Source organism: Sciurus vulgaris, assembly GCF_902686455.1.
Source record: "Sciurus vulgaris genome assembly, chromosome: 10".
NCBI lineage: Eukaryota > Metazoa > Chordata > Mammalia > Rodentia > Sciuridae > Sciurus > Sciurus vulgaris.
Genome location: NC_136470.1, coordinates 97,929,736 through 97,957,369, shown reverse-complemented (window position 1 = coordinate 97,957,369; position 27,634 = coordinate 97,929,736). Strand labels below are relative to the sequence as shown.

Here is a 27,634-nt window from a genome sequence, read left to right as displayed (position 1 = left end):
CAGATACCTACCCAGTACTTTGATAAGTACATGGCAGAGGCAAGAGAGGGTGCTAGCTGCAGATAAAATGGACATGTAATATCTTCTTGAGGAGTCAGGCATATGTTTCAGAAATCAACTGACATCTAAAAGATATTTGGAAATTAGCTAAGCAAAGAAGGTAGACAAAGTATGTTCAGGACAGAGTGTTCCTTTCAAATTTAAGGAATGCATATTATTTATGCATTATGTGGACCACTGTTGCAATTTGGGGTGAGGGTTGAAGAAGGAAAGCAACTCAGGCAAGAGATATATTCAAAAGATGTACAAGTAGTCTACCTGGTCACAGAGAAGTAAGAGAAGACAGGAGGTGTCTTCCTTCAGATGATTCCATGAACTAAAAGTAATAGCAGGGATAACAAACTTGATGGGTATACAAGAACTATGCTAAAAGTGATACATTATTATTACATAGAAATCTGTACATTTCATAAGAAAGTATAGCAAAGCTGCTGGGGTGTTTAGAGGTTATTAGTGCTGGGTTGCGTAATAGGCATACTCTCACACAGTGATCTGAGACTACAATATTGAGGATTTTCATCCTACTTTCTTCTCTCAGTATTCTTAGGGCAAAACCAATTAATTAAATAAAGAAATTCTGAATGAAACATTTGATGATTTATCTGAGTGCTCTACATTCAGATAATGTCTATAATATAACAGAAGACTTCACCTCATTCAAATGATGAAGGTTTTCAAACACTGGCAGAAGCAGACAAGGGTATGATTTAGGGGATCAGAAGAACCTTCACATCCCTCAAAGAACATTTTTTATCAGTTTTTTCTGAAGATTTGGTATCAATAAAAACTAGCATGGATATTTGTGTTTCTGTCTCAGCATGAGTTTATGACCTCCTGAAGTTTATTATTGGGGTCCCATTACCCAACACAATGTATGGAACGTTTTAGGCTCTCAGTACATATTTGAAAAAATTTGTGTGTTTTCTATTTGTGTCATATTTAGTCTAGCAGTGCTCTTGTCTTTCTTGAATTAATTCAGTAATTTCTCACTTGTGCATCTAAGTCTGAGAAATCCAATGTGGGTTACACAACAATGGTAAATGTCATTGTTCAATCTAAGATACTCTATAGTGTTGTTTGTAATGATGTGCGGTTTATGAAGCAATCATGTTTTACTTTTCAAACATGCTTTTGCTAACATATAGACACATCATTCCATATTTTAGTTTAATCCTTAACAACTCTATGAGATAATACTATTATCATCATTTAATGGGGGAAACTGAGGCATGAGGCTGTAAAATAATTTGCTTGAGCAGCAGAACTCAGACTTGAACTTCAGAAAGAGCCCATACTTTGTTCCACTATGCTTCATATTTCCAATTCCTTTTTAAAAATATACTTTAAATAATTTCTCATGGATTTAATGAACTGTGACCTGTGTCAAATAACATTTGCAATTCTATCTCATTTAGTATCTTATAGAGATAAATTGACTCTAAGGCAGGATCTTCATTCTAGGAGGATGATAAATCTCTTAATATTTGATTCTCACATGATTTTGGCTATTTGAAATGTATTTTAACTTGTCAAACTGTATTTGAAGAGAGATATGAATACCTGTCATTAGTCTAAAATTTTATCTGTACTATAGAATTGTGCTTTCTGTCACATTGTAGTTTTTTAATAGTGCATGATCACGTATGTATTGAAAATTATTTTTTTAAACTACATTTTTAAATTGGGTAATCTTTTTCTTCTTTCTGGAGGAAATAATATAGGTCTTGAAGTCTAATATTTGACTATAAAATTCTGACACTGAACACCACCACGATAATATTCTATGACTTTGAGCAAAGGGCCTGCGCTTGCCTCCACCTCTTCATCCACAAAATTGTAGTACTTGTCTTGAAGGATTGCAACAAGAATTGAATAATTATACATGTATGCACATGCATAGACACACACATATACATGCACACACACACACAAACTCATATACGTGGTACCTGTCGTGTTCACCTTGCAGTGCATACTCAATGAATTTTCTGTTTTAGTGCATCTAAATATTGAGCTATGTTAATTCATGCAAAGATAATTTGCAAAAATATATAATAGACAATGACAGTGGTTATTCCCATTGACTCTGAAAATAAATTCTTTCCTCTGGAAAAAAAAAATCAGTGTATGCTTTTGCCATTTTCAGAAATAGGCACATTGCAATACTGCTAATTCTGTCGTGTGCCAGTCAACTACAGTTGGCAAAAGCAATATGACTTTCTTTGGCATCTCAATATAAATTACATATTGAAAGTCCCCAGTTGTTGAAGTTGGCAAAAAGAAGAGAAAATACGTAATTTTCTCTTCTAATATAACAGAAGTCCTAGTCCTCTCTAATATAACAGAAGTCCTCTGTCACATTATAGACATTATCTGAATGTAGAGCACTCAGATAAATTATCAAATGTTTAATTCTCATTTAAAAATAACTTTTGTACAGCAGCTAGTACAGAATAAGGGAAATACTTTTAAAATGATTAAATTTTACAGAAAATAATTCATTTAATCTTGAACTCTCTGCAAATAGAACATGTTTGGAACATGGTAAGCACTCCATAGGATCTGAGAAATCCACAGGATTGCAGTTAGGTGTATTTTTTCTTTTAATGATGTGGTTACTACATTCAGAATGATTATGTCCTTGTGCAATTGCCTATAGTCAGTAAACAATGGAACTGAGATTAGACTACAGATAGTTCAGCTTCAAAGCTGCTATTCCTTCCATGACATACTTGTTGTGCACAAAATACTGGTGTAGAAACATTGATTTTTTTTTTTTTTTTGTCTCCAGGAAAAGTTTAATTAAAGGAAGTTATCCTAAATTTCATTAGGAAAATTTGGAAAGAAAAATGTAAAATTACTTTTTTTTTAAAAAAAGGTTAAAATAATTTAAAAGAGTAATAAAATTAGAACTTGGGGCTAGGTTCTCCCCACAGAATTTTTTACCTTGGATTATTAAAGAAGGCTATAAAACACAATCTTTTGAAGAGTATAAACCAAGAATCAGCCAGCATGCCAAAATGCTATTATAAGCTAGAATTAATTTTAAATTATAGCTTCATGGAATTTTAAAGTGTGCAGAGTGGAAAGGGATAAAAAGAGTCATTGAAATGCTTAGGTTAATTAAGTTTCATTCTTGTAATGTAAAGGTAGTGGTTTTACAAAGCCTTCAATCTAAGACTGATCAGACAATAGGAACTGGTTAATGTAGAAAAAGTCAATTTATCAATGGGTATTCCTCAAAAATATATGTCAAATGGAGCCTGTTTTTATGTTTTCTCCTGAATATGAAACTGATGCATACTAGCAGTATAAACTATTTATATTGAGAAAATATAAAAAGTAAAGGTGAAACTAATATTATTGCTGATTCACAGATAGCCATAGCTAGCAACTTCGAATATTTCCTCTGTTCATTCTTAGCAAATGTATTTTATCATGCCATGCACAGAATTGTGTGTGCTTCATGTTTCACTCATTTTTGTCTTCTATATTTTTGGAGAGTTCCTCAGACTTATTCTCTGAATCCCTGATTTGATTTCTTCAGGTGTCATTCTGGTCTTTAATGCTTCCAATGCTAATTTTAACTTAGACATTGTTTTCAGTCTTCTTATAATTTTGACAACCATTTTCTGAATACTCAGTCTGTATCTTCATCACATACAAGATAAAGAATTTCAAGAAAATTCGTAATCTTGTGTTTTCAATGAAATAGCTTCACAATTCTGTAGAAGTTGAAAACTTACTGCTAACAAATCTTTCTTTTTCTAAATACTAAAATATTCCCTTCTTCATTCAATGACCTGCCCTTCTTCTTTCCTTAATCTGTGATATTACTTTGTCAAACCTTCCAATTTTTTAATTTATAATTTATCTTTGAATAGGGAAGAATTCTGCAAGGTTCTGGCATTCTTCCATAGGCAAGGTGTTTTCCTTGGATCCCTTATTCTTCATTTAGGTGGTGACAAAAATTTCCTAGGCAATGCATGTTGGGAGAAATCCTAGTTCTTTGATGGCAGCAGTGAATGTCTTAAGTGTGTAAGGAAAATCACACATTCATGCCCATCAGGAAAACCTGCGAGAGGAGCATTCCGCTCTGGCCACCTAGCAAAGTAAACAACTGCCCCCAAACTGACCTAGTGTTACCAAGGGAACCTGTATTGGAGCCTGGTGGTCAGATCTCCTGTGGCACATTGTGATTGGGCAAGAAGCCTATAAAATGTATAGCTGTTCCTGCAATAAATGAGTTTGCGGGCTGCTCGCCACAAGCCTGCTTCCACCCAACTCCTGGATTCTGGGGGTCTTGACTCCACGCCCTTAGCTGCATCTGAGCTAGCCTGGCACAACTACAAATGTATACCATGTTTTGATGACTGCAATATATCAGTGTCCATTCACCTCCTCTATTGCAATATCTACTATTGACTTGGCAACATAATCTTTAACTATCTGGGTAGTAAATTTTGTAAATAGAATCTTATACTTCCTACTGGATTTAGAGGAATTTCTATTTTCCAGCATCAATCTAAGACTGATTTAGAGGAATTTCTATTTTCCAGCATACCTATATAGCAGTGGCTTTCAATAGTATCCCTCAAGTGATCTCGATGTCAAGGACTTTGAACTAGTTACATTCAGAAATCAGAGTTGTTATTCTAGAGTTCTGTGGACTTGGAAAGCAATGGATAAAACTTCCATAATCTATTTTCTTTGATTTGTGTTCTTGAGTCTGCATTTATCAAATTAGTCTAAAAATATAAATCTGTTTAGTATTAACCCAAGCACTACACTCAGGGACTTATTTAGTTCTTTGCTAATTTGGTGATTACTTAAACATTAAATTTTATATTGCTGACTTGATATTCCTCTATAGTTTTTACCTCAATTATTACTAATATTAAAATTCATGCTTACTGCTACTTTTTCACAAAAGTAATTTTGGCAACAATTATTTATGAATCATTTTATTAATCATACTATTTAAAGTTTTTAAAAAATATTATAGAATAAGTATATCAATGCAAAGAGTGTTGATGTTGATTGAAATATACTTTTGGCAAAATTAATAGACCTTTTTATCATTTCAGACATAGCTAGAATCATGTACCAACTGAATCCTGTGGATGTGGAAAATGTTTTATGTTTTTGTAGAATACAGATTGCATTAATATAATTCTCTGTTTTCACCTTCTACAGAATTCTCAATGTAGAAAATGTGACACACACTATATTTGGTTATAAGTATGATTCACGTTTCTCACAGGATAGTGAAAAATCTCACCAGTTGAAATCTCCCTATTGGCTTATTATTGCAAATTGTGTTGAATTTTACATTTTGACTATGTGTGTCAGTTGAATCTAAAATAACATTCATAGAAAAAAGTTAAGTTCCACTAAATTTTATTTTAGGTAACTATTAGATCATGAAATCCAGTTTACACAGAAACAATAGGAGAGAAGAAAACAATGCAAAGTGGCCTGAAATAAGCAATGATTGATAGAGAAATGAATAAAATCACTCTTGTGCTTATTTGAGCTTTGTAGTTTGAACTTTCCCCTGTCTATTCTTTAGTGAGACTACCAATAAGTAACTGACAAGCTAAAATGATTAATGGACAATTCAGAAGAGGAATATAAATAAGTCCAAGATGAAAAGAGATTCAGAGAGAGTCTGACTTATCCTGTTTTACAAAGTAGGGCATACAACATATAATGCTAATAGTGAGCTGTAAGAAATAGATTTTGAAGAATGAATGGCTTCAATCATTCAAACTAAATAGAGAAAATAATGAAAAAGACTTGAAGATGCTGTTTTCCATGTGTGTGCATGTGTGTGTCTGTTTTCTTGTATCTACTTTATATAAAAAGAGTAAGAAAACCACTTTCTTTACTATTTTTTCTTCTGTACATAAAATTTCTGATTAAATTATTACTTTATTTTTAACTGCATTTGATTCAATTTAATCATGCCTCCATACCATTCTTCCACGATCTGAAATGGATAACTCATTTTAATGAACAAAAAATTAAACATGCTATAAATACCTTTATTTAAAAATGTATTTATTTTTGTTGGATACATGAAATTATAAAAATTGTACATATTAATAGGTTACCATGTGATGTTTCAATATGTTGAAATTATAATGTTTAAATGAAGTTGCAAACACCTCAAACATTTGTCATTTCTTTAAAGTGAACACTTTCACAATCCTTTCTTCTAGTTCTCTGAAATATGCACTGTATTATTGTTACATATAATAAAACTACTATGAAATAGCATACCAGAACTTTGTACCCCTAACTATAACTTCTATCCATTGAATAAATTTTCCCCATCTCTCCCTGTTTCTCCCTCTCTCTCTTCCCCAGTCTCTGGTAACCATCATTCATTCTTCTCTCAACTTTTGTGAGATCAACTTTCTTATATTCGGTATATGAATGAGGTCATGTGCTACTTATCGTCTTGTGCCTGGCTTATTTCACTTAGCATAATGGTTTCCAGTTCCGTCCATGTTGTCACAAATGATAGAGTTTCATTCTTTTTTATGACTGTATCATTCCATTGCATATGGATGCCACTTTTTATTTATAAATTCTTTGGTTGATAGATCTTTGATTTTCTGTTGTTTTTCTTGTGCTGGGCTAGCTCGGACGCAAGGTATGCAGTGCGGAGTCAAGCCTCAGACTCTGGGTGTTGGGTGGAAGCAGGCAGGTGGTGAGCAGCCTACAAACTCATTTATTGCAGAAGTACATAAGACTTTTATACTTCTCTTGACCAATCATCATTTGCCACGGTTATACCTTTGATCAATCATCATTTGCCACGGTTACACTTTTGACCAGTCATCATTTGCCACGTTATACCTTTGTCCTGTCTGAATTGACATCCTTTTCTTAGGTCTCTCAAGCCCTGCCCTTTGGTTTCCTTGGTAGCACTGACGTCAATTTGGGGAAGTTGTGTACTTTCCTAGATGACCAGAGCAGAATGCTCCTCCCCACAGGTTTTCTTGTTGGGCCTGTATGTGCAAAGGTTTTCCTTACACACTTGAGATGTTCACTGCTGCCAGCCAAGAACCAGGATTTCTCCCAACAGTTTTCTATTTCTTGGCTATGTGAACAGGAGGGATGGAGGAGTGCAATTGTCTTTTTGACATGTTTTCATTTCTTTTGGAACATACCCAGAAGTAGGATTGTTGATCATGTGGTAGTTCTATTTTTAATTTTTTGTAGAACAGACATAGTGTTTTTCACAATGATTGTACTAATTTACATTTACACCAGCTGTGTGCTTTTTTTTTTTTTTTTTTTGTCCATATCCTTGCCAGCATTAGTGGTTCTTTGTTTTTTTGATAATAGGCTTCTTAGTGGGATGAGGTAATATCTCATTGTGCTTTTGATTTGCATGTTCCTGATAATTGGTGATATTGAGTGTTTTTTCATTTACCTGTTGGCTTTTTAAATGTCTTCTTGTGAGAAATGTTCATTTAATTCTATTACCCATTTTTAAATTGGTTTTTGGCTATTGAGTTTTTGGAGTTCCTTATATATTCTGGTTGTTAACCCCTTGTCAGATGAATAATTTGTAAATATTTTCTTCCATTCTGTATCTTGTCTCTTCACTCTAAAATGAATGGCTTAATTTTTAATATAGTTCCTAAATGATAACCTTCTGAGTAAAAGCATTGATTTTGTATGTGACATTCATTTAAGAAATTTCAACTAAGTATTTCAAAATTAAATTTGGAGTTATAGCAAATCATTTTTTGAAATTTTAGAGAAACATACATATTTTAAATATAATTTGTTCATAAAATTTTTGTGACTGTCAGTTTTTAATTTATAAAAGGCAACAAAAAAGCTATGGGCTGGGTTTGTAGTTCAGTGGTAGAGCTCTCTCCTAGCATGCATAAGATACTAGTTTCAGTCCTCAGCACTGTAATGTATATAGTTCATAAGTCAAGGTCTATTTTAACATCAAGAAGGAAGAACAATCTCAGATTTTAAGAATTTCACTTACTTTATTAAATGATCATTACATCTTCTTATCAACCTTTTAATGTCCTCAAAACACAGCATTATATAACTAATATCATAGCCTATTTAAAGGAGGTAATTTTCTTTTTCTAAGGAATCATATTTTTCTTCCAAATCTGACAAAATAATTTGATTAATTGTCATAAGAGTATGATGTCATTGATTTGGAAAAATGTAATAATTTTTTGGTTCATAATTAGCTGTCTTTCTTGTTTTTTTTCCTTAGTGCCATTAAATTCATTTAAATAATAAATTCCTTCCATTTAAAACTTAGCCATAAAGATGTCTATCAGTAGCACCAAAGTAGTGGCTTGAACTGAGAAGATTCACTCTTCTGTTGCAGAAAACCATTGCCACTTAATGGAACAGGATTAGTGTGTTATAATACTTAAAATCTTGGTCTACAGAAAGCTACCTGCTTCTGCTGAGGTATTTAGACAAAGACTTTTGGAAGCTGGCCAAGTTGGTGCAATACTCAAACCCACTGCTTACGTGTTTGACAATAACATCTGGTAACACAGATGCCAAATTCTAGAGAGCCATAATTATTTTAAGAAAAGGGAGAAGTTGTCTTACATAGTTATTATCATGCTACTACCTCAGGTATTAGAAAGAGGCAATCATTTTATACTTCTCTGACAGCATATGTTTTCTCAGTTTCACAGATAAAATTTCTAGATTGTGCACAACATCTAGATTAAGAATCATTATGTGTTTTAATCAAAAGAAAGATTTCAAAAGAGCATAAAGAACATGATGAAAATGTTTTGTTGCCTCCAAGTGCCTGTTCAAAAACCATTGAGCTAGGTGACAAAAATTCATAGACTAGGCTATTTCAAAGAAAAGTTGATGACAATAACCTCTCTTGGTTTCACACTCTATCTTGGAACCACTCATAAGTAAGACTGTCAGATTTTGTACCAATGAAAAGATTCTGTCTTACCTTTGTTATTCTCAGCTGTTAAGAATTCTTTTCCATTTCTTTCTCTCTCTCTCAGACAGATTATTATAAAAAAGGATATGACAGGTGCCAGTGAATCTATATGTTGTTTGTCTTTAACAGCAATATCTTTCATGCTGTGTGCATCCATGAAAATAATGATCTAGTGTCTTTTGGAAACATTTACCTGCAGGACTCGGGAACTAGCATTTATAATTTGGTAGCATTGTAACCAGTTTGGGTAGCTACCTTAATGTGTGTCTATTTACTGTGGTTAATGAGAACAACTCATCATGATACTCAAGGGATTTAAAGATTACCAGGGTAGACATCTACAATATTACCTCCCCTCTGCTACTCACCCTCAAAATCTGAATTGAGACCACCATCCATTGATTTTTACATTCTTTGTGTCATCAAATATTAATGATAGTCTACCCCATGTAAGACATTCTGATAAGGGCCAAATACACAATGGTGACTGAAACAGACACAGTCCTTGCCCTCCTATAATTCACAGTCACAGGAATTTCTAATTCAAATGCCTTCAGGGTCAATCAGGTAAAGGCGATGAGTGAAGTTGTGAATATAAGCTCATAATTAGTGGTAGAGGCTGTGACTGAAGGAAAGTGAATGTTCTACCAGATGGAATTGAATTCAAAATTTGTTTAAACAATGAATCATAAAAAAATGAATCAGAAAATAGTCACACCTACAGTCTGAGCACTTTGGCTCTCTGCCCATGAGTTTGCGCGTCTGGCAGTGAAGCAGAGCAGGGATGATCCAGATGGTGCAAAAATTTAGGAGCTGGTTCTCCGACTTACTTCTCCGATGGGTAGGCATAGGCCTTGAAGATATGTGCTATGAAGCTGTGAGGACCTGGGTGAGTTTTCCAGTTCAGGAAAAAGGCATTCTACTGGCCGCATGTTAGGCCACAGTGACCTATTACTGACAGATGCCCTGCTGGGCAGATTCAGCATTTCTGACTGATATGTTGGTTTTTTAAATTTGTAGTGGCTTGTACACCATTAGCAACCTGTTTATTATCCTGTAAACTGGAATTGTCTTTTAATTCATAGCAAATAGTTTAAATGTTTGAAATTGTCATGAGATTACTTTAATTGAATGTAGGTCAGACTACCTCTAGGTCATAGGTCTATAGATTTTTTTGATTGAGCATGATAGCAAAATAAATTTAAGACAAACTAATAATGAATAATCACTAACAATATTGATAAATAATCATAAATGATTCCACTATACACCATACACGCAAACTATGTGACTACACCACGCTATTAAATATGTGAATTACAAATCCTTTCAAAAATAGAAAATTTTAAATGAATGAGATGTTTTAATGTTTTATTTGCATACTTTAAAATATGATCATACATGTATAACACAACAAAGGATATTGATTAATAATAGTGATATTAAATAATAATAAAATTTAGCAACCACACTAAAATAACAAATGTTAGCATTGTTTGAATATTTATTACCTTTTACACACTGTATCAGAGAAATGAAGGGAAGTAATTACCAAATATGTTTATAAACTCCTTATATTATAAAATAAAATTGTTGAAGTCTACTCTATTAATGATTTTCTTTTTTATCACTTACCAGATTAAAAGTAAGGTCTTTCTCTTTTTTTATTATTTTTATTTAGCTTTTAATTTTTTACAGAAAGTAAGGTCTTTCTTATAATTTATATTTCTTTTTAATAGTTGGTATCAACCAAGTGATTCCTTATGAGGATGTTCTTTGAGGGTTTATAAACATGGTTATGATGTAGAAAGTTATCAGCAATAAATTCCAAAAATTTGGACAAATATTTGGCACAAATAATTTGGTAAAATTATGTAAGAGTCTATAGTAAACATAGCCACCTTCAAGCAGGTTTCTAAGATTATAGAGCTGGTTATTTGTTCTTGACTCTACTAGGCCATCCCTTGAAAAATGAGCCTAATACAAAACTGTTACATGATTTGAATAATCAAAATATTGTGACTAAAAAGATGGAAAACTTTTGATGATTTTTCTTCTGTAAGGGAACATGAGAAATTAGGTCTATGGATACATAATAGAGAAATGAAAGAAAACTGATACATCAACAATATTATATAGAAGTAAATTAAGGATTTGGTAGCAATGGAGGGAGAATAACATGAATAGTCAATAGTTGCTACATTATGTAAAATTCTAATATACTTAAATAAGTTCCCAAATAAAGTATCTTAGTAAAAATCATGAAAGCTACCCAGACAAGTCATGGAATCTTATTATAAAATGGTAAACTTCACAAGTTCACTTCCAAACTTGAGATGTGTGCATATTTCACATTTTTTTCTAGTTTTATGTTTAAGAATCTGCATGTTTTAGTGACAAGAAGTTTACTAACAGGAGAAGTTTTAAAACTCTTTCCTGCTGAATTACCCCAAACATTAAAGATTTACCCATTTCTAAGGTGTCTAGCTTTTCCACCCACATGGGGAGAAGAAACAGGAGGCAGTTCTTCCCAGTCACCAACTGCTGTTACTTTTCTGTACCATGTTATGTCACTGTTAAAGACTGGATTGTCCATCTTACAAATGATGTTCCAGGTGCTATGAGTCCTCCCTTACTTAGGGTAATTTAAAAGCCAACTTGATTCCGGGAGAGTGCACTGGTACTGCCTCAGTCCAACAGCAGAGTTTGCCCTGTGCATTGGCCCTCAGAGATGCAGATGTATATTTGTAGCTTTTTTGGTTCATGTATGAAGCCTTTACCTTAGATTCTAGTCTGCTCCTTTACCAGACTAGCCTAACATCATTCATCTAGAAATACTGTTACAGGATATAGTAAAGTAGTTACTAAAATTTAAACCTAACAGAACCATAAAATGGGTTTGGATAGCTTTAAATTTTAAACATTGAAAATGTAACAATTACATTATCTATTGAAAGGAGAGATTACCACTATCTGAAATTAAAAAAAAAAAAAAAAAGAAAGAAAGAAAGAAAGAGAAAGTGTATCTCTGTTAGGTGCAGCCTTGCTGAGCAAGGCATACTTCTGATCTCATTTGGATCATTGTGTTGTGGAGTACTGACAGGGGACTGGTTAATCGTGGCCTGTTCCACTAGGATGAGTTTACTGTTGATTGGCTCCCTTTCAAAGTGTGAGGCCGGTATTGATTGGCTGACTTTCAGAGGTTGTTCACTGAAGGGAGTTGTCATTAAAATTTAAAAATTGCTTCTGAACCTATATAGAAATAAGATTTTCTTAGAAATATGGGGTCTTTTTAATTCCCATCTTCTTTCCCAACGAATGCAGCTACCCACTCAGTTTATGTTAACATTTCTGAGGGACTTTGCTCAGAGTTTACTCAAAGTCACTCCTTCAAAGGAGTCTCCAATGTTTCTTAGGTTCTTAAATGATTATTTCCTAGGTGATTCCCCATGCATATACCTACATTTAGAGTACCTGTGATTGCCTTTAGTAATTTTCTGGCACCTTTATCACCAGAAAAATCCTATAAAAATCAAATTTCATTCCTGTTGCATTATCCTACTGGACTATAAAGATTAACCTGTTAATCACGAGTATGATAATATCGTAAATCACCTTTCTACTCAAGGAAGGACAATCTTCATTCTCATAAAGACAACATTCTTGTAGTTAAAAGCCCTGATTTTAAAGAACTAATGATTCTTTTTCAATTAGTTACTAGGTCACCTTAAGCAATTTACTTACTCTCTGCGCCTGTATTTTCTCATCTATATAGGGAGGTAAAATATTACCTTTGTTTTTGGATTACTAGGTTAAATGACCAACTTCCTATAAAGTGTTTAGAATTGTCCTGGTTCATAAGTGCCATATAATAATAGTCAGTCAACCTCTCTCTCTCTCTCTCTCTCTCTCTCTCTCTCTCTCTCTCTCTCTCTCTCTCTCTCGCTCTCTCTCGCTCTCTCGCTCTGTCTCTCTGTGTTATTAGTAACATGGACTTTTAAAAAGCCATACGGAGAAGAAAGGGAAGAAGCTTTTCAATTTGTCATCCTGTTTGCTATATTTTTCTCACTTCTGAGGAATAATGTAGAATGACTTTGACACCTTAGCTGTGAAAAATTGAGAATAAAGATAAATTCAACAAACTATAACAGAAGGATCAAAGTCCCAAATGTCTGTTTATGTCTGATAAAAGCCCACTCTGTGAGTGAGAGGATTTGTAGCAAATCACAATATTCTTCTTATGACAAACTGTTATTTTAAAGAATTAAAAGAAGATCAAAATGAATAAGAGCAATCTTTGATTAAGCATAAGGGAGGAAATGTCAGAAAGGAGAGGTGAAACTGTGCATGGTAGTAGGGGGATCACTTACATTTGGTCATCCTGGTGGTGTTATAATTGACGGCATCCTGTGACCTCAGAATTTTCAAACACATCTGAGGCAGTGGTTCTCCACCCTGGCTGCACATAACAGACTCCTGAAAATGCTACAAAAGGTAAGTTGCCTGAGCCAGATCTCTGGGGCAGTAGGGCCTGAGCCTTAGCCATTTTTCAAAGCTCCCCAGAACAATATAAAGTGCAACAGGGGTCGGGTATTGCAGGAGCTCCTTGGCTAGCTGTGTTTGGTCTGTGCAGCAGCAGCTGCTGCTACCTGTGACCCTTTCTTCTTTGTCAGGTAGAACACCATTCTCTGAACTTTGGCACCTGATACTCCCAGGCTCAAAGTGACAGGAACAAACCTGGAGAGCAGACAGAAGCAGGCAGAAACTTTCAGCACGTGAAAGTTTAGGAAACTTCTAGCAATAAGGAATAAAAGATTACAATGAATGACAATTTGTATAGTTCATGATGCTTTTGTATCATGTGTAATGGAGTTTCCCCCATCCCCTTTTCTTTTGGATTTCCTTTTTTATTTACTTTATGGTATATATTGGGTATAACCATGCCATCTGTGATTCCTATTCATACTGATGTTTATATTAATAATTTATATTTCTTTAGATATTTATGAGTATTATATTTAGAAGACTAGGAAGTGTTCCCAGTGGCTGGGCATTAGGATAATCTGAGAAGTTTTGAAAAGGTAAATCTTTAGACGTTATTCAAAATTAACTGATCAGAACTTTTAGAGATGAAGCACAGGCCTTCACATCTTTTTAAAAATCTCCCCTCATAACAATAATGTACAGCCAATTTTGAGAAACACTTGTTTAAAAGGTGCAGATAAAACACTAATTGAGATTAAAAAAGCAAAAAACAAAAATACAGTGACAGTCTAAGAGTAAAACAAATGGTGCTGATTAAAATTTGGCAAAAATTTTGAGGAAAAAATATAAAATACATTCTTACAGAAAAAGTCTAGACTTTCCTTTTAGGAGAGTATTTAGAAAGTAGTGTATTAAATTCAGATCTATCTAAATTAAAGGAGATGGAGAAATTACCCTTCGAGGTCAGTGTTAGACCAAGGACTCTTATTTTTAGATTTAATTGGTTGTCAGAAGTGAGTACTTCTTCTTCGGCATTTTGAAGATATTTTAAAACCTGTGTTAAATGCTGAAGTGAATCCTAGGTTTAAAATGAAACCATAATCCTTCTCATGCATGTTAGACCCCATGTTCCTATTTTTGAACAAATCTTTAGATAAATAGTTGTATTACCTCAGCGAAGATAGTATTAATAATTTTCTGCATGAGTGAAGTTCATTATTTGAAGATGAAATATGTGATTAGTATATATTGAATTACATATAATGTGATCAATGATTGATTATGCTTATTATTTCCTACATTGCCTTTTTATTTGAACACTATGTTGGAATTATACTCCTCACTGGTTTTGAAAAGTATATTAAGAAAAGAGACTCTAGAATTTGTTGTAATAAATTGTTTGCTGTGGCTTATGGTTTTTTTGGTTATTTTAATAGGACTTCCAATATGAAATATTGATTAAATTACTAAATCTTACTCTTTATTAAAACTTAATTTGTGATAATACATTGTAGCTCATCCTTCAGAAATTCTGACCAAAGGGTTTCTGGAACAAGCTCTCATCTAGCATTAACAGCCTAGAACTTCTCATGTGATCCTAAGTATCACCTGCTTAGTTGGTACAGCTCGTCTGCTCGTCTGCTAAAAGCAGGGGAGCTGTACCTCCAGGATTATTGTGTTCGAGTTAAAAATAGACATTTTAGGTTAGTTAATCTGTTAAGTCCCATCTACATCAAATCAATACAAAGGAGTTAATTGAGCCAGGTCTAAATCATTTTATTAATACCACAATGACAGTTCTTTACCCAACAAAGCATTAACACTAAGTGTCACCTTTAACCTGTCTCTGTATCTCTCTTCTTTCTCTCTCTCTGTTACTGAAAAATAAAGAAAAAAATAGGAAATGTGGAAAATGCAAAGAACTTATTTTCTAAAAATTTTAGAAAATGCTTAAGATCCATTGAGTTAGAAAATTCTTTAAAATAGTTATTTATACCAGAAATCATAAAAAGTAGCAGATGGATTAGCCTTGGGATGTCCTCCCTCCAGTTTCTGTATACCATCAGTGAGTTCTCTCAGCAGAATAATAAAAAGATCCATTGCATCTAGGTAAAATACACCAGGAAATGCAGGAGGCTGTGTCCTGTGGCTGTCAAAGATGGCATTATGAGCTAAATCTTAGTTCAAATCTTGAGTCCAGATTTGTTTGTGTCTAGTATGTATCCTTTAATTCCCTAAGCATCAGTTTTATCATTTCTACAATATAAAGACTAGTATTTAACAAGCAGAATCGCTATGGTTAAATAATAAAATGTTTGTAAATAAACTGAAAAACAGTAGACATTTGAGTAATACATTTTATTAATGTTTTAATTATGTGTATGTATAATTTTAACAAATAAGCAACTCCAAATTAGCCTTCCTTGGAAAGGTGAGAAGACTCTAAGCTGGATCTGGATATCTATTTTCCCAATCATGTTTGTATAGTAATATCATAAGATCAACTTGCTGTCACTTAGCATTTGTAGATCTACCATAAACTACCTGAAAATGAAGAGGAACAGGGAATTAGGAATTTAACTAGGATTCTTAAATTGACTGATATCTTGATTTATCAGTTTCTATCCTTTGGGATAGATATAATTTGATGCAATTCTGGGGAGTGATTAACAGTTTTCTAAGTAACTCACAGTACTGAAGTTGATTGACATACAGAACCCATTCCGTCCCAGGTTTTCAATGAGTTGTTCATTTAATTAATCAGAGTTCAATTTTTCTGAAAAATTAAAATTGGCAGTTCAGTCTGGTACCCCACCCACAAGAGGAAAAAAGTTATGGGAGAGGCCTATGTATCTTTGTAGGTAATTTCAAGCACTGTGTGAGGAAAAAAAAAAAAGTTCTTCCTTTACTTAAGTCTCTTAGTCATAGAGGAATTTCCTTAGATATTGGAGCAGAATTCAGATGGAGTAATTTTTTTCTTTAGTCACCAAACATAGTTGTATGTCTATTATGTGTGAGGCACATTCAGCTTCTTGCTGACCATCATCTTTAATATTTCATAGCTCAGTGCTATTGGCATATGTCAGAAGGATACTGATTTTGTGGCCTCATCTGGAGACAAAGGAAACCATTGCTGTCTCAAAATGAGAGCAATTTTCACCTCAAGCAAAAAAGCAAGAACACTGTGGTTTGTAATACTCTCTTCAGCACAGATATTACACTGTTCTGAGTTGGCAGATTGACAGGTGGAACAATCACTAGGAGCCCAGAGCTGGATGGCACTTTGCATTTGAGATAAGGAGCCAGTGAGGAATTGGGAGGTAAAACTTCTGGACTCTAGCTTTACTCCAAAATCCTAGGTAGTATTTTAATTTTAATTTTCAGGACATATCAGAAGAAAATAAGTAAAGTCAAAGTAGAGGTGATTTATTTGGCTTTATCTAGATAACAATTAAAATTGGGAAAGAAAGTCACACATAAGAGTAGCGATGGAAATTAAGGACTAACTCATGTTTAACTTTGTTTTAGGAAGACTGTGGAAAGCCCCCTGGTGTTGACTCTTACTGACTCTGATTTAAGGAAGTTGATATTTCTTTAGGTCTGTTGGTCACCTATAAAATGAAATTTGGAACTAAACCACTGGGTTTTCAACCCCTTAATATCACCTGGGAAACTACCTAAACATTCTGATATCTGAGTCCTATCACCAGAGATTCTGACTTAATTAGGTTGGCACATGAACAACATTCACATTTAACTTGATTTCCAAATGATGCTGTTCTGCAGCCAGGTTTAAGATCTGTTGGACCAGATGGTCTTAAGGTTCCTAATATATGGACAGAGTTAGTATAAATGTGAAGTTTGTACTAGAAAAGTGTTAGAGATATAGTGATATATACTGAATTCAATTTGAATAATATTTAAATTTCTTAAATATTCATTTTCTTTGGAAATTGTTAAAAGCAAGTCACCTTTGGTATTGTTCTGTGTATATTTTCCATCTGAAAAAGGAAATCATGCATTTTGTTAAAATTTAATGAACATTGATTTAACTTTTATTTACATTTGCTTCATATTCAGATTCTTGGCCCACTTGAAACTATATGATTATGTCTTTATTTGATTGATATTTCATTGCTTGGCTTACAAATTGCTCACCCTCCTTAAGTCATTTGCTAATATGGCTTCTTTCCTGGCCACTTAAAAAATACATATGTAAAATTATTTTACTATTTACTGTTTTTACAAAACACCTAAGACAAATCACATTTTCAGAATAGTAGTATGAAGCAATAACACAAAATTCCTAGTATTTAGCCACCAATATAGAGAAGATTCTAATCATATTTAAAATGTGTGAACACAATCGAAATGTACCTTCATAATTAAAAAAAAATTATGCTATTTTAAAGAATCTTTTAGTTCTGAACTCCAGTGTTTAAAATATAAATAACAGTGGGTTCAGACTAAAGCTTATTCTGTCAAGAAAAAAGGAGTAATTGGAGTTTCTAATCAGGACAAATAAAGTTTTTAAAATAGTCGGAAAATATGAATAGTGTTAAATTGTTGAAAACCATTCCAATTTTCTTCCTTTCTTTTTTATTCCTTTTACTTTTCTCCCCTTTACTTTTCTCTTTTAATGCCAGGAGTTGAACCCAGGACCTTGCACATGCTAAGCCTGTGATCTACCACTGAGCTATACTCCTAGCCAGCCATTCCAGTTTCTTACGTATCAACCATATTGATGAGACTACCCTAAAAAAAAGTATCCTATGCTCTTTCAAAACAATTTGTAAAGAAAATCTGAAATTTCACTGTTAGCCATATTTTAGAAATATATGTAAATCCTAATGAACCTGTGAAAAATTTGTGTCATCTGTGGGTTTTAAAAACTTTTCTGAAAATTTTGTTAATCAAATTAAAAGATCAAGAAAAATATATTTAAGTGTTCATATTGGATTCCAACAAAAGCACATGAATTCAAACTGAATATTTCAGCTTAATAAAGATGGTTGACTAAATTATTTTAGATGAACATTCACAAATTTATTTATAGATATAAAATTATCTGCAAGTGCAATGAAAAAATCAGCAATCTATATGTGTAAGACTCTCAAAAAATCTAAAACAGGAAACTTAAAGAGAGGCCTACAACATGAATGATACTGAGAATATGTGGATCAATTTAATCAGAGTTACAGAAGTCATAGAACTAGCTGATATGAATATTTGTTGTGTCTAAGCCAGTAAAGATGACATGTAAAGATGCCATGTCCAGACCTTGAAATTTTGTCAAAAAATATCTAAATTTAAGAAGGCAGAATAACAGAATGAATCAAACAATATTGCCCTATGTAAATTTATGATTTTTAATTAAAAAAGAAAAGAAGGCAGGATCAAGAGTTTCATTGAACACATGCATCTACACATGCCCCCCCCGCCCACACAACCCACAATATACATCTTTGAGTTTAGTATGATAAAATTTTTTATGGGAATTGAAAGAATTTGGGAATCTTTCCAATATTTCCATCTTTTGAAGGTCCCAATTTATGTAGTGAAATCTGAGGTAACACTGACAACACTTCAAAATCTTTGTTAGTAGTTCAAAGCTATGACATATTGGAGATATTTTGATTTCTTGAAACTACAAGGGTCTATATTTGATATTATGCATTAGTATTAGTACCTAATTATCTGGATATTACTAAGGTAATAGAAGAGGTAGCAAGGGATATTTTTAAAAATTAAATTGTGATTCACTTTTACATAGGCCACCAGAATAGTACTTAAATTAATTTACTTAATTAATAAACTTTTTTTTAACCACTCCTATTGTAAGTGGTTACCAATAATAGCAACCAATTTTGAATTGATTATTTTCCAAATTTGCTTTACCAGAGACAACTACTGCAGCAATTTTTTTTTTATAAAAGGCTTATAAGTAAAATTTTCAAAAAATGTATATAGTCTTCCCTTGACCTCCATGGGGGAAACAGTTCCAAAACCACAGGCAGCTAGCTATCAAATCTTCAAATGTATAAGTCCCTTATATGGATTAGCTTAGTACTGACATGTAACCTACACATATAATTCTGTATATTTTTAAACCATCCTTAGATTATTTGGAATATCTAATACAATGCTATGTAAATGTTGTTATACTGTATTGTTTAGGGAATGATGGTAAGAAAAACTTTACATATTCAGTACAGAAATAATTTTTTTCAAATATTTTTGATCCATGTTTAAGTGAATCCATAGATATAGAACACCTGGATATAGAAAGAAAAATATATGTATATACACACATGTGTATACACATGTATATACACATACACACACACACACAAAGGGTATAAAATATTTAATTGCTTTTTGTCTCCAAGGAGTAACCATTAATTTGGAAATCTTAGTAATAAAGAGAAATAATTATGTTATGGTCTTGAATAATCTCTAAGGGTTTCAATGTTGAAAAATTTACTTTTTCAGCAGGGGAGAAGTTTTGGAAAAAAAACCTGGTAATTTAAAAGTTATTTTTTCTATATTTTATCAGAAATAGTTCATGAAATTAATATTTATTTCCAAGCATTAGCACTCTATAAGTGAATTTATATTTGCCTTTTTGGTGAAAATTATTGAGCAAAATAAAATACAATTTGGAATTGTGTTTGGTGTGATATACATTAAATGCACACAAGAATTTTACACAAATGCAAATAGAAGAATAAATTCAATTATATCATAGTTAAGAGTTATTGATATCTGTGATCATTTTCTTTTAAGGAATTTGCCAAAGTGCTTCCCCTATAGTGTTTTAAGTAATTATTTAGGCATAAAGGAGCTGGTGAGTGTACATGTTCCTGAGTGCAAGCAACAGAAACAAATTATAGACCAACTAATAAATAGCTCACAGAATCAATATGAAGACTGTAATAAAGAGTTTGGAAAATGGATATGGACCAAAAGAAGCTATGCAAAGACTTAAGAGGAGGTCACATAAACTTTTTTTATTAGGATAACATCGTTGGTGGTGCCAACAGATGGTGAAAATCCTCAGGACCGTGCCAAAAATAATGCTCTAAATACTTCCCTGGTTTCCCATTGTTCCCTCAAGACTCAAATTCTCTGGCTGGATCAGGCTTCTCTTACTGAAGAAATACTGGAGGAACAGGAAATAATCAGAACTCATCTTCTGTAGTAGAGGTGGAATCTCTCTTCCACCAAGACTTTTTTATTCAATTAGAAATCAACCCCTCTACCCTAAAGGATGATGCTGGAATGCGTATAATCAGAGACAATAACAAAGTGCACGATATAGCAATTCTATTTCTTTGCTTTGCCCAGATTTCTGTAACAAGTGCAGAGCACTGATTTTTTATTCTTCATATGGCCTAATGATGTATTATGTATCTCTGTCATGAGAAAAAGAAAATTAATTGACTTGCCACTCTGTGGCTATCAATCAATTATTGCAATCATTCTGATAGTGCCTTAGGTACTTGCTTTTACTAATGACTGAACCAGTTTATGACATCCTTCCCATAACCTCAGTTTTGAATAACATTTTTTTAAAGAGAATCATATCTGGGTGTGACATTCTTTTACAAATCTGCCTGTCATCTATGTTATCACAGCTTCAGCAATTAGAATTTCACCCTGTAATTTTCTATACTTATAATTTGGAATGTTAGGTAGCTTTTGCTGTTGTTGAAGTTGTTTGTTGAAGTTGCTGAAGGCCTCATATCGATTGTAAGAACACATATAATGTTCAAAGAGGTTTGGTGCAAAGAATAAACTGAGTTTTGGAGAAAAGGTTATTGATTCCCTTTTTAGAAGCATATTATCTCTTACTTTAAATTCCCCACCTTTCTTTTTCCAACTGGAGTCCACCTTTTACTTAGACATAATGTTTTGTACCCCCTCTCAATATCCAGCATATTGAAAAGTTACACTGCCAGCTGGGTGCTCTGGCATGTGCCTATAATCCCAGCTACTCTGGAAGCTGAGACAGGAGAATTGCAAGTCAACCTCTGCAATTTAATGAGACCCTGTTTATAAAAGGGGCTGAGAGTATAGCTCAGTGGTAGAATTGGCCTGAGTTCAATCCCCAGCCCTTCCCACTCATGGCCCAAAGAAAAGGAGGAGGAATGGGAGAAGAGGAAGAAGAAAAGTTATAATTCATTGAGTTGTGGTGGCAGCATATTATCTAGAAGAAGGCACACCATAGATTGAAGCCATATCTTGGTATATAGTGGACAGTGTTGTAGGAGAGTAGGCATCTTTTGCCTTGTTTGTGAGGAAATACTAGACACTTTTATTTTCTTCAGCTTTGATTGCTTTCATTTTTCTCATACATAGCTAATTCAAATTATCTGTGACTCTTGAGTACATAATATGAGCCTAAAGTTGCACTACATCTTTATACTATTTGCAAACTCTCTAAGTGATTCTTGCCAGGAACCAGCACTCAAGGGGAATGTTAATATTCCAGGATATTCAAGGAGCTTGATTTGATTTGATTATCAAAGGAAGCTTTGTCAAAGTGAAGATATAAGTGAGGCATATCTTGAACTTTGTTTGTTCCTGTTAATTTGTAGGTTTGATACTTCCTTTATTGTCTTTTCTCTTTCTTTAGGTAAACTGAAATACCTGTATAATTTTTATATGTTTTAAGCTCAATATTTTTGTTTCACTTCTTAAGATGTTTCTGACCATACTAAATATATAATCTCTGATTTGTCAAGCATTCAAATGACATTGAGGTATAAAGAAAACTCAGATGAAGAAATATTGACTGAACTGACCACTTCTTTCTCTTCTTAGGGCTGGAAAAAGCACAGCTACTATAAATAATCTCTGTGATTCGATCAGCATAATATATATTGTTTTTGGGATTTTCCTAGTGCGTTAGTTTATATGCAAATCAAAGAGGCAAACCTTTGTGTGTTTGCTTAAGATACATATGAAATGAAGCTGATGTTGCAAAACTGTGGGATATAGGAGAGTAGGTTTGAATAACTGAAAAACATTATCTAGTTTTTCACTTTAAAAAATTTTATCTATGATGCAAAAGAAAAATTCATATTCATCATGTGTGCTTCTTCTACACCCCCCCATTTATGTAAACATCAGAATCTATACTCATTTCAAATGAAGAATGGTACATTCTTAGGTAGAGAGTTAGGAAGTAGTGTACAAATGTAGTTTCGAACACTTTTGCTGCTAGAGGCTTTGTTTTATATAATATCCCTTTTTTAAATAGAAAGAGGGTAGATATATTAAGGTTTTTTTTAGTATCATATAGATAGGCAAAATATTGAAATTTAGCATGAACTAAATTGGGCTAGCTAAACAAAAGCAAATAAATGTGAAGTTAGAGGGATGACTTGCATTGCTGTGGCCAAAATAAAGAAAATGAACAGTTAGAGGAGGAAAGGTTTATTTTGAATCACAGTTAGAGGTCTCAGTCCATAGAGGGCCACTCCATTGTTCTGGGTCAAAGGTGAGGCAGCGCATCTTGCGGGCAGGGTCCAGTGGAGTAAAGCTGCTCAGTTCATGGTGAGGTCAGGAAGTAGGAGAGAGAAGTGGAGGGAGAGAATAAGGGACCACAGGGAAGAAAAATTGTCTTCCATTTACCACCCAGTCAGTTCATTAAAACTACGATGGACTAGTTTGTTTTAGACTATGAGAGCTAGGTTGCAACTCTCATAATCTAATCATCTCCCTTCTGAATATTCCTGTCCTACCAGCAGATTTAAGGGGTTCCTCATATCTAAACCATAACAAGGGGAGAGATAAGGCTGAGAACACAAACTGTAATATTATACCCATGTGTTGAGAACAGGGAGGTGCATAGCTTTGTGTTTCTCCACTTCTTATTACTTTAACAACTACTCATACCTGAGTAGTATAAAGGACCAAGAGCCTATAGCACTGATATTTTTTCACTTCCTATTATATTATGAATTGATTCATTTTTCAGTCCATCTATTTATACCCACATGGTAGAGTTACACAGTTCTCTTTCTGTGCTTCATTGCACCTTTTGGTTTGTACAAGCCTTGGGTGAGTACCAAGAGGCAGCTGCTCACACACTGGGGAAGGAAATTCAATGATTCATGAATGTACACAAGAAAAGCAAAGACTGTGTTTGTTCTCAAGGATAGTCTGCAAGATTCTACTCTCAATGATGCAGAAATCTGAATGTGAAACAGGTTCTGATCTTGGCATTTTGCCAGAAGTTTCTAATTTTATTGAAGTCCATAAAGCAAACACTATACAGATTCTCATGCTTTTAAGAGAAGCTAAAAAAATGTGATTGCATATTTTACTGTGTGCACTGGCATTTACTTTTTAAATCTAATAAATTTTAAAAACTAATATTAAGTTCAGATCAAAGATATTATTTTTAAAATAGCCATTTATTGGTTTTTCTAAAAAAATAAATGCATATTCATAAGGAAACCTAAATAATATAAGCATGAAAGAAAAAAAGAAAGGAACTAGTTGTCCTATTTCTCATTTCATAGTAAAAGATATACATGTGAATATGTATTCATATGTATAAAACAAACATAATAAGCATGATATGTATAAAATATTGGTCAATGTAGGATGCATATCTTTTCATCACATATTGTTCTCCAATATTCTCTTCCCATTCTTTACATCAGCTAAAAATAGTAATAAAAATTATAAGAGAAGAAACTAGGAAACATCCTCAATATAATTCAATTGATTTAAATTAAATACATATTAATTTTACTATTTTAACATTTCAGAAGTTCTTTGAGGAGTAAAATCATGGGGTTCTCTGTACATATGAGATAACCACACATACTAAAAACTGATTTGTAGAAAATAAACAGTATAGTTCAATAATACTAGTTGTTCTGAATATGAAAATATGAACTGTGAAGAGCATATGCATGATGTGGAAGTGAGAGTGTATCATGAAATATTAAAATCTGTGGAATAAAATAGTCACACCAACCTACTTTTCTTTGATAGCTACAAGAGCCAATAGGCTTTGGGGTCATCCCTCAAGAAGGACTTTGAGAAGCACAATAAGCATTGTCTAATGAACCATGGAGCCTCTGCACCTACTCTTGTATGATTAATTCTGTGAACTATAATTAAGTGTATCTCTCCCCAAGCTTCCATAGTACTTCAAAGACTAATCATCTGTCACCCTTATAATATGTAATGTTTTAAAATCAGTCTTGTTCACTAGACTAAACATTCCTTGACAGTAAGTTTGTTGGATTCATCTTTGAGTCTCCAGTGACTCCAAGTACATGGGCACTCATACATTTTTGATCAGTATTTATAGAGTGATTAGATGAATCACTCTATGAATAGATGATAAATAAGTAATAGACTTTTCAACAGAATTTTAAAAATTTAAATTATAAAAGTTAAGTCATACTGGGGTTTTAATTAAAAGTTTATAAAATCATGAAAGTACATATTGTATATTAAACACAAGATTAAAAAATGATAAGACCATAGCATACATTTTTGTGAAAATTATAAGAAATGGTATGTATTCCTTTCTCCAAACAGTGTTCCTGTCAGTTAAGAAAGTTGACATGTGATGCTAAGTGTGTGTTGTATAATCTTGCTTAAATGCTGAAGTGTTTATGATGTAAGGCTTTGCATGCCCCTTGCTATGGTATGGCTACTTCTTGTTGATGTGTATTCCTTATCTCCCCTGCATCCTTCTTTTTGTTGGCTACCCCTCCCAAACCCAGAGAAAACTCAGATTTTTAAAAATAATCTTTTAAAGTTTAAAAAAAAAAAAAAAAACTTTTAGTTGTAGATGAACACAATAACTTTATTTTGTTTATTTTTTTACGTGGTGCTGAGGATCGAAACCAGTGCCTCACACATGTGAGGCAAGTGCTGTACCACTGAGCCACAACTCAAGCCCGGAAACTCAGATTCAAGAAGCACGTTTAATAGCTTCTCATCACTGTGACCAAAATACCTGACAAGAACAACTTAGAGGAGGAAAAGTTGATTTGGGGCTCACAGTTCCAGAGAATCAATCCTTAGTGAGCTGAATCCATTCCTCTGGACCTGAAGTGAGGCAGAGATTCATAGCAAAAGGGAATGATGAAGGAATACTTCTCTGTTTATGGCAGCCAGGAATTGGCGGGGGGGAGTACACACAAGTGAGCGAGTGAGGAAAGTGGCAGGTGCAAGATATAATCCCCAAGGACACATTCGTGATGACCGACTGCTCCCAATGCCCCTCTTGCCTACAGTTACCACCCAGTAATCTGTTCAAATTATTCATGCATCAAATGGATTAATCCACTGATTAGGTTATAACCCCATAATTGAATCATTTCTCCTCTGAACATTTCCTACATTTCTTATACATGAGCTTTCTGGGAGACACCTCATACCTAAACCATAACACCTCTCAATGTCCTTCACTCTGATTAAACAACCCTCCACCTCTTCTTGCTGTTAGCAGATGATTTACTGTTTGGTCTTCATTCACTCACATATGGACCTTGGTCCTAACCTAAAAGTCTTTCTCCTGTTACCTGTTTTGGGATCCTTCAACGTCACTATCTCCAGCATTTAATGCTTTTCTTTTTCTTACTCTTTTAAAGTTGACTAAAACAAACATCTATTATAGATATACTTGAATTATCATATTATGTGATATTTTGTAGCCACCATTGCCTTTATAGTCAAGGATTTGAACATTTTATTACTCAAACACAATTTAGTCAGTATCGTTGCTCTTTCTTTCTCTATATCCTTACACAAAAATGTGTCCTACAATAACAAATGCAAAAACAAATATGCAAAGAAAACAAAATAGAATTCTCCTATTCTCACTTGTAGCTATGTTTTAGATATGACTTGTTAACCAAAGGTTCATATGCTACAAACTTGGTAGCCAATGTGATGATGTTGAAAGACAGTGGAACTTTTGAAAGGTGGAGTCTAATGAAAGGTATTTAGGTCATGGCAGTTCCACCTTTATTAGTTGATCAATGCTGTGTCATGGGAATAGGTTATGTCTGCTATGACTGGAATATTTCTTGTAAGATCAAGTTGTTGTAAAAGTGAGAACATCTCAAACCTTGCTCTCTTCTGCATGTGGTCAGTTCCCATTATGCTTTTCTGCCATGTTATGAGACATCCAGGGGGTCCTTGCCAGGAGCTGATACCAGTGTCATGCTCTTGAATATCCAAAACTGTGAGCAGCCAAATGAATTTCTTTATAAAGGATCTTGCCTTGTCTATTTTGTCATGTAACACAAAACAAAGACATTCATGCTTTCAGTTCTCCTATCATCTTTCCTGGTTTGGAAAATTTCTCAAGAATTTACCTTATACTTGACCTCAATTTTTTCATATTTATTCTGCATCCTCCTCAAACTGTCTGTAATCTCTATTCCAGTGATAAAACTATCATGGAAGCCACTAACTACTTTCCTATTAGAAAATCCAGTGAATACGATTCTGTCTTTATTCTACTTTCTTTCAGTAGCAAACTCTTTGTCTCTCTTCCTCATGAACAAACTCTATTATTTTTGTCTTTTAGGATACCACTATACCTTCCCTTTCTCCATTATTATCAGCCATTTCTTTCTCTGATTTTGTTGACATCATGTCCCCTGGCTCACCACTAAGACCTAAAAGGTTATATTCTTTTCCTGGAAGATTTTGCTATTTCCATGGATTTAATTGCATTTCTGCTGATACCTGCCTTTGCTTTCCTCAGAATTAAAGTTCTATTGTCATAAATATAGCAACCTCTTGACCACTTTTAACTCTTTCATGGCCTCTCCAACTTTGCATGTATGAACTCTAACTCTTATTTCCCCCCTCACAATGCCGTTATCCTCACTTGATCTTGACTATTTTAATGTTTGGCATCACCTTTCACCTAGATGTTCAACCCCTAATTTATGTTTAATTGATCACTTAATATTTTAGAAAAGTCTCTTAAATATGTCTTGAATCTGCTGCCTTATATCCATATTATTGTCTACTTTTTTATCCAGGGCATCTAATCCCTCTCTTAATACTACAGCTTCTCATCAGATTTTCCTACCTGCACTCATATATCCTTCTAATCCAGAAGTC

General features: G+C 33.5%; 1 protein-coding gene and 1 long non-coding RNA gene across 9 annotated transcripts in view; both read left to right on the top strand.

Moving 5' to 3' along the window:
• The window catches only part of NAALADL2 (N-acetylated alpha-linked acidic dipeptidase like 2), a 1,337,824-nt gene that overhangs the window by 655,506 nt on the left and 654,684 nt on the right, over positions 1-27,634 (top strand). The gene's annotated exons all lie outside the window — the stretch shown is intronic.
• Positions 10,708-19,862, top strand: LOC306670517. Its single transcript, XR_013766428.1, has 3 exons — positions 10,708-11,928; positions 12,073-18,833; positions 18,907-19,862. It is a non-coding gene; the product is annotated as an uncharacterized lncRNA (long non-coding RNA).